The 7,846-nt window shown below is 45.5% G+C and overlaps 1 protein-coding gene across 3 annotated transcripts in view; it reads right to left on the bottom strand.

Moving 5' to 3' along the window:
• RERE (arginine-glutamic acid dipeptide repeats) overlaps positions 1-7,846 on the bottom strand; it is a 433,205-nt gene that overhangs the window by 66,251 nt on the left and 359,108 nt on the right. The window lies entirely within an intron of this gene.

Raw genomic sequence — 7,846 nt, forward strand, 5'->3', positions numbered from 1 at the left:
CCGGCCCGCGCTCCGGCCCCGGCCCCGCCTCCGACCCGACCCCCGCCCGGCGGCCAGAGCCTCCGGGCCTGGCGCTGGAGACTCAGCCTCCTCTTCCCCAACAAGAGCAGCAAGGCGCAGAAACTTCCTCCTACCTCGGCGAGCGGGGAGAGGGCGCCCGTGGGGCTGGGGCCCTTACCGGGCTGCTCGGTCTCCAGCCCACTCTCCCGACGGCAGCACCCGGGCCACACGTCCACTGCCCCTGCCCTGGGACCCCCAGTGCGCAATGGGGAGGCAGGCCCCGGCGACCTCCGTGCTCCCTTCCGGGCTGCGACTGTGGGCGGCCACTCCGCCAGGCCCAGGCATTAGCCTGTGCTTCGCAGGGCGCCGCCGTTTCGTTTCGTTTCACAACTAAATCACAGCGGAAGCTTCCCAACCAATAAATCACCTGCCCACCAGGAAGAGCGGCCCTCCCACTCCCAGTGTTTGAGACCGGCCAGGCAAATTCAGCGAAGGGTCAGACTTGGCCTGCAAGTCTGGTCTGCAGTTTCCTAGTGGAGGCTTTGCGCTTCTGGATTTTACCCTTTTAAAAATATGACTCATCATTGTCAGTGTTCAATGTAATTCCTATGGTTCGAAGGAGAAATCTGTTGAGGTACAAGAAAGAAGCAATTTCTGCTCTATTCTGAAGGGGAGTGACCTCTGTCGCTTGACACAAGTATCCTTCATGTGAGCAACAGGCATCCTGGGCTGGGTGCACCTGGCATATCCTCAAGAGAGACAGGGGAAAGAGAAGGCCCTGCCCTCAAGGAGCTCCAGTCCAGCCAGGGAGGCACCGCAGGTAAACAGATCAATCTTGGGGCCTGCAGGAAAAGCAGCAGAGGAACAAAGGGTGGTTGGTGGGTGGAGCTAGGAGGAAGAAGCAACTTACTCTGCCTGTTGATGTCTTAGAGGCAGTGACAAGGAAGAGCAAGAGCCTGCCAGGTGGGCTCTAGCAGGACTTGAAGCAGAGAAGTCAGCCAGGAAAGGAATACAGAAAATTCTGGGAACTACGAGGAGGACAGGGTGTGCAGAATAAAGTGCCAGCAGATAAGACTGAGAAGGCAGGCAGATCAGGTTGCAGGGAGACTTTCAGGCCATGTGGAAGGGTGGTGATCCTAACTTCAGCCAGCAGAGACATTGAGCTATGAGCTTTCTATGAAAAGACTGGATGAGGACTGCTCCAGTGGCAGTGTGGCCTAAGGATAGATTAGGGACAGCCCAGTTAAAGGGTCTGGTGACACAGCCCAAGTGAGACATACACAACCTCCATCATCAGAACTCTTGCTTCTTAATCCATTCTTTAAGTATTTGGGTATTTATTGAGCACCTAGCACTTGCAAGGAGTTTTTTAAAAATGATAAAGATAGCCAAAGACCTTTATTAGTCTGTGATTCATTTTTAGCAGGTAAGATAAATGTGTGAAGCCATTAAGAATACTCTGAGACGTCAGCCAGCCACAGCCCATCAAGGCAGCAAGGCAGGAGAGCTAGAGTAAGTGGTCTGGGGCTGGATGGAGAAGGATGGGCACCATGGCAGGGATGGAGGGGGTTTGGAGGGCCCTCCCTGAAGGACAGAGGTCGAGGCTGGGAGGCAGGCTGTGGCAGTTAGAATTTACCTGCAGTTGCGGAGGGTGATCTGGCCTAACCGTGAAACACCAGGACCATGCGATCTGAACATGGGCTTGATTGCCAAGTGACGTATAACAGGTGGGCTAGAAGTGGCCACACAATGGAGGCAGCATGTGCAAAAGACTGGTTCTCAAACATCAGAGAATCAGAGTTGGACACGTGAGTGCAGATCCTGTTTCTTCTATTTATTATCATGTAATCCTGTGAACAGCATCCATTCAACTGAGAGTCCCTGAGCACCTACTATACACTGGAAGCCTCATACGTACTAATTCAAACCCTGTACAACCTAAGCAGCAAGTACTATTATTATCCCCATCTTACAGAAAAAGATGCTGAGGCCAGAATTCAAACTAAGCCCCCTAAAGCCATGCACTTCACTGCCACGCTCTCTGTAAAATGCAGGTAAGAGTACAGTGGTCACCATTTGCTGACATGGTATCATTACCTATAACTCTGTGCTTTCCTCTTTGACCCAGTATCAAATCACCAAGTCCTCAGTATTCTTCCTTAGAAAGGTCTCTCGATGCCCTTCTTTCTTGCCCATGCTAATGCTAGTGCCAGGCCAGGCCTTTATCCCTCTATCAAGCCATTTACAAGCCACTGCCAAGGAATTTTCAAAGCTACAAATTTTGTCATTAGTCCCATACCATCTTGCCCGTCCCCTCCTTAAGAGTAGTACTGTGACCTTTGTAGGACGGTGCTTCCACACCTTAGCCATGAATTCAAGGCCCTCCAGGATCCTATCCCTACCTTTAGCCATATGTCCAGTAATATCAACTGGCCTACACTCGGACCTTTTTATGAACTTCAGTGTCTGAATAAGATACCTACAGGTTCACCTCAAATCCCTCCCACTGCAAAATACAACTTCTCTGACCAATCTCTCTCATTTATTTATTTGTATAAGGCCTGGTTGACCCACAAAGTCCACAAACTCTGAAAAGATAGGAATTGTATCTTCTACCACTTCACCTGGTTCACATACCCTAATTCTCTATCCAACATGCAACTTCTAAATGTTGGCATCTCCCCAAAGCTTTGTTCTAGACTTTCTGCTCTCCAAACTCCCTCCTAATATGATCTGCATTGATCCCTGGGCTCTAAATAGCTACCAAAATTCTCACCAGCATTTTCAAGGCTAAATCTATGGTCTAAGTCACTGGGAACACTTAATGGAATGTTCCACAGCATCTCAAACTAATTACTTACAGAAACATGAATTTGGTGTCTGGTGTAAACACAGACCACCATTGTTGTCAGTGTGTATGAATGACAATGCTATCAAGCATTGCAAAGCACCCATGGACCCACTTACAAAAAAAAAAAAAAGGAAGTAAAAGCTTCATGTGGCCTGTTCTGTTACTTCTCTATGGAAAGCCACAAGGCCTCAAAACCAGCAAAACACCTGCTTCTCAGAGACCAGCCTCTACCTTGTGGTTTACCAGAAATGTAGAGTAGCCTTGAAAACTGAAACAAAGACAACCACTTATCACTATCAATAGTTGAACTATGTCAATATGTCGGATAGGTTAGTGAGGCAGCAGCCTCTTTTCCCTCTATGTATTAATCTCTCTTCAAATGAAGACCTTGAACACTTTAAGTTTTTAAAACCTTAATTTAATAATGAACACTATCAACTTATATATAAATAGGTACTATAAGCCCTGAATCAAAGTCGATGGACATAGTCAATAGCCTTCTGGTAGCTGAGCTGGAATTGAGCATTGCTACTGCTGAAATTCAAGGCCTCATGAATGGTGACTACATCCGTTAGCTTTTCTGTCCATCAGAATGTACAGATATCAGAATACTATAATGCCAAGGGTGAAGGAAGAAGAATGCGTTCACTTAAAAGGCAGTAAGGGCCAAGCATGGTGGCTGATGCCTGTAATCCTAGCACTTTGGAAGGCTGAGGAGGGAGGATCCCTTAAGGCCAGCAGTTCCAGACCAGCCTAAGCAAATAGAAAAATCAGCCAAGTGTGGTAGCACATATTTATTATCCCCAGCTACTTGGGAGGCTGAGGCAAGAGGATTGCTTGAGCCCAGGAGTTTGAGGTTGCTGTGAGCTATAATAATGCTGCTGCACTCTGGCCAAGGCGACAGAGGGAGACTCTGTCTCAAACAAGCAAATGAATAAATAAAAAGGAGTGAGTCACTCTGGCTTAGCCCCTGCTACCAGGGCACGGCACTGGCACACAGCCCGCTACTCTCAACTGTCTTCAGGATACTGGCGCTGCTTTTGCCTGCCCTACCTGTGTGCTCCTTAAACACAAAATAAGTACTTTTCTGCTTCTGTGTCCCCAGAGCCAGGTGAGACCTATGTATGTAAATACATACTTACATACTTACTTGTATGTATATTTATGACAAGGAGATTGCTATTTGCTTAGTGTTACAACTTAGCTTATGACTGTGTTCCAGTTTTTAGGCAAATTGATACAGTGTTCCACTACTGAGCTGTGGGTAGATAATCATCAAGTTTTAAAACTTAAGTAATTAACATACTAACTTACAAAGTTTCTCTACTAACTAGTAGAGAAAATTTAACTTCTTGCTTTAAAAAAGGGAGTTACCTAAACTCGGTATTATTAAACTTAAGTTTTAATTGAATCTGGAAAGCTCTATTTCTCTCTCTCTTTTTTTTGTTGCAGTTTTTTTTTTGGCAGGGGCTGGGTTTGAACCCACCACCTCCGGTGTACGGGCCGGCGCTACTCCTTTGAGCCACAGGCGCTGTCCCCCCCACCCCCTTTTTTTAGACAGAGTCTTACTCTGTTGCCCAGGCTAGATACAGTGTTGTGGTATCCTCATATAATGGTGTGTTCTTTGGAGCCTCTGATCGGAGATGCAGGATTCAATCTCCTGGAGGAGCACATTGAAGCGAACTACCATGTCTGAGCAAGGGGAGCTTATCTCCTACACTCATAGCTCACAGCAACCTCAAACTACTGGGCTGAAGTGATCCTCCTGCCTTAGCCTCTAAGTAGCTGGGACTACAAGTGCCCACCACAATGACTGGCTAATTTTTCTATTTTTAGTAGAGACAGGGTCTCCCTCTTGCTCAGTCAGGCTGGTCCTCAAACTCCTGAGCTCAGGCTATCCACCCACCTAGACATCCCAGAGAGCTAGGATTACAGGTATAAGCCACTACCCCTGGCCTCTATTTTTCATTTCTTGTACAGTGGAAAAAACACAAGATTCAAACTCATAAATTGTGGGATCTAAGTCTGCTTCTCCTGTTCCATAAAGGAAATTTTGACAAAGCTGTTTAGATGTACCCATTTTTGAAATAGGAGACACTTGACAGGAATAAAAATAATCAGGTCAAACTGCAATAACAGTATCTCTTAACTATTAATGTATTCTTACTTCCTTGTGCTACTGCTGAGCCTGCCCTAGCTGCAGCCCCCAAGCCCTTTGCCTGCAGGCAAGGGATGCCTCACTGGCCTGCCCAGATGCTGATCCTCCTCTCTGCACTCAGGAGGTAGAAGGCCTGGTGCAAGCAGCTTCCCCATTTGTATCAATGAGTACAAATAGCGTAAACTTTCACATGCACCATGCTATGTAAACAGTGAGCGAGGCAACACCAAACACGACTATACCGAGCACTACAAGGTGCCAGGCACTATCTTCAAGACTCTACATGTGCTAACATGTTTAATCATCACAAAAACCTTACAAGGCAGAGAGTACTACTATTCCATTTTACAGATGGGTAGGCTAGGGTGCCAGCCACATGTACTGGAGCTGGCGGATTTGAATCCAGCCCAGGTCTGCCAGACAACCATTTTACAGATGGGAAAACTAACCACGGATGTCACCAAATCCTTGAAACACGGTAAGAGGGTCAAGGGTGACAAGTATAAACAACTGGGGAACCTCGGGACTGTGGTGGGGCCTTGGAATGGAGACAAGGGTACAGATTAGGAATGCAATGGAGTGGCTGTTGCTTGTGTTTATATTTCAAGATATTGTTTTCCCCCAAACCCAAAAGTAGACAGATAGCACTGGGCTGACAGAATAAAGTGTACTATGTGCTTTATCCAGCTGTGAGATTCCCAGCATGGCTCATCCTAGTGCTGTCCCAGGCACTGGATCTGACCAGAGAGCAGCAGAGAGGGGCTAAGCCACAAAAACAGCAAAAAGATACCTCTGCATTAACCCCTGGCTGAGTGCTTTCAAAATTAACTCCCTCTGGTGAATTTTAACTAGTGTATCACAGTCAGAAACTCACTGTGACTTCTGAAAAGCGACGTGTACTCAGTCCTCTTACATAACTGTTTGGAAAACACTGTAGGTATTAAAATGATTCCTACTGTGAAAATGGCTCCTTCTGCTCTACCCTGTTTTCTGCAAAAAGTTTTATGTTAATAACTTACTGGTTCTCAGGGGACTGAAGAGCAGGCGTATCTGCAAGTAAGCCACTACAGCTCCCCCCACAGAGACACAGGCGGGGAGTAAAAGAGATCTGAGGCTCTGCGGAAGGCAGGGAGCAGCAGAAGCAGATCAGAGGTGCGTCCTAAACGTGGTCCTATGTTAAGGAGGGGGTGGAATGAAGAAAGGAACATAGTACCAGGCAGAAGAAACAGAACATTTATACTACACGATGCCTTCCTGTTTGGCAGCAGCTCTAGACAGACCACTGGATGAGAATCTTTTGCATTTCAACCATATAATCTTTACAGATTCCTATCACCACACACCTAAAACACATTTTCTTCTGGAGGTTGACTGTTGATATGCCTTTGAGATGTAGTGTATTTAACACATTAATGAAAGATGACCTAAGGCATCACTTCTTTGGTAACCAGCGCCAGAACGAATTTGCCTGGGAGGAGACTTGCCAGCAAGCCACGGTGGGCATTTCCAAATTTCCAGCATATGCTGCTCCTGATTTTTGATTACAATTTAAATATACTTTGCATTTACTAGTGCTATTTCAGGGTAATTAGTTAATAGTTTAATTAAACTAGTTACAGGTAAAAAGACAGCAAATGGGACCATTTGAAATGATGATTCTTAAATCTCTCTCTAGAACCAACCCTTTGCCCGAGCTCAGACTTGAACCTGCACTCTATGTTCAGTGTAACATCCCCTGGACATCATAACCTCAATATGGACATCGATGGGTCCACAAAGCAGCCCAGTCATCAGCCCAGAGAAAAAACTGAAATAGTTTAGTGTTTCTCAAGTTTCCCAGGCTCTCAGGCCTCTATGCAGAGTGGGAGTTGTGGTGTCGGTAGCACATGTAGACTGTTACAGTTTGCTGTCCAAGATAGGTATCTCAGAGCCCATTCTACAGATAAAGAAAAGGAAGCTTAGGTAAATCAAATACTATGCCCCAACCCATACCTAGTCACAGTCAGGGTCAGGGTTCCAGTCCAAGTGTAACAACAAAAGCCAGGCTAACAGTAACAGAGCCATGCTTAGTGCAGTGCATGTGAGGCACTACAGCTCATGCCATGGAGGTCACACATGGCCTACAGGTGACCCAGTGCTACATGAAGAAGGTCCCTCCAGGCCCACTCTCTTCCTCCTGACACCCACTGAGGTGCAGGCCTATTCATCTCACCTTGCTATTAGCATTGACTTTTTCTTGTGTCTACTTCCTGCATGTCCCTTAAACATCTTCCTGCACAACCCTCCCCATCCCCTTTATCTAAAAAGCTTTTCCTCAAACGCTGGATTCTTACAAAGTATATTCACCTACAATCTCATTGGGTAATAAATCCTCTCATAAATGTCCTATCCACCTCACAGCCTCTAGGGCCCAATCTGGTCCTCAGAGTGCTGTAAAGGGCAGCCGGGCAATATTATGCCTGTTGGATGGTGGAATGGATGTTGGTTTGGGGCCTGGAGTTTCCCCCCAAAACACAAATATATGTTTGGTGGGATGGAAACACAATTTCTGATTACTGTTTTATACGTATATATACGTTATATATATATCTATAACTAGCTATATATATAACTATTATATATATAGTTAACTATTATATACTATTAACTAGTTATATATATTATATATGTAATTATATATAATTATTATATTTTATATATATATTTTGTAGGAGTGTAGAAGTAAATGAGACTTCAAAAAAGGGTTAAATCCTTGGAGTCTAGGTAGAAAAAACATTCTTTTGTATCTATTCACATCAGAAATTAAAGGGTGTTACACTTTTTTTTTTTTTTTTTTT

Source organism: Otolemur garnettii, unplaced genomic scaffold, assembly GCF_000181295.1.
Source record: "Otolemur garnettii isolate 467f Iridium unplaced genomic scaffold, OtoGar3 scaffold00067, whole genome shotgun sequence".
Lineage (NCBI taxonomy): Eukaryota > Metazoa > Chordata > Mammalia > Primates > Galagidae > Otolemur > Otolemur garnettii.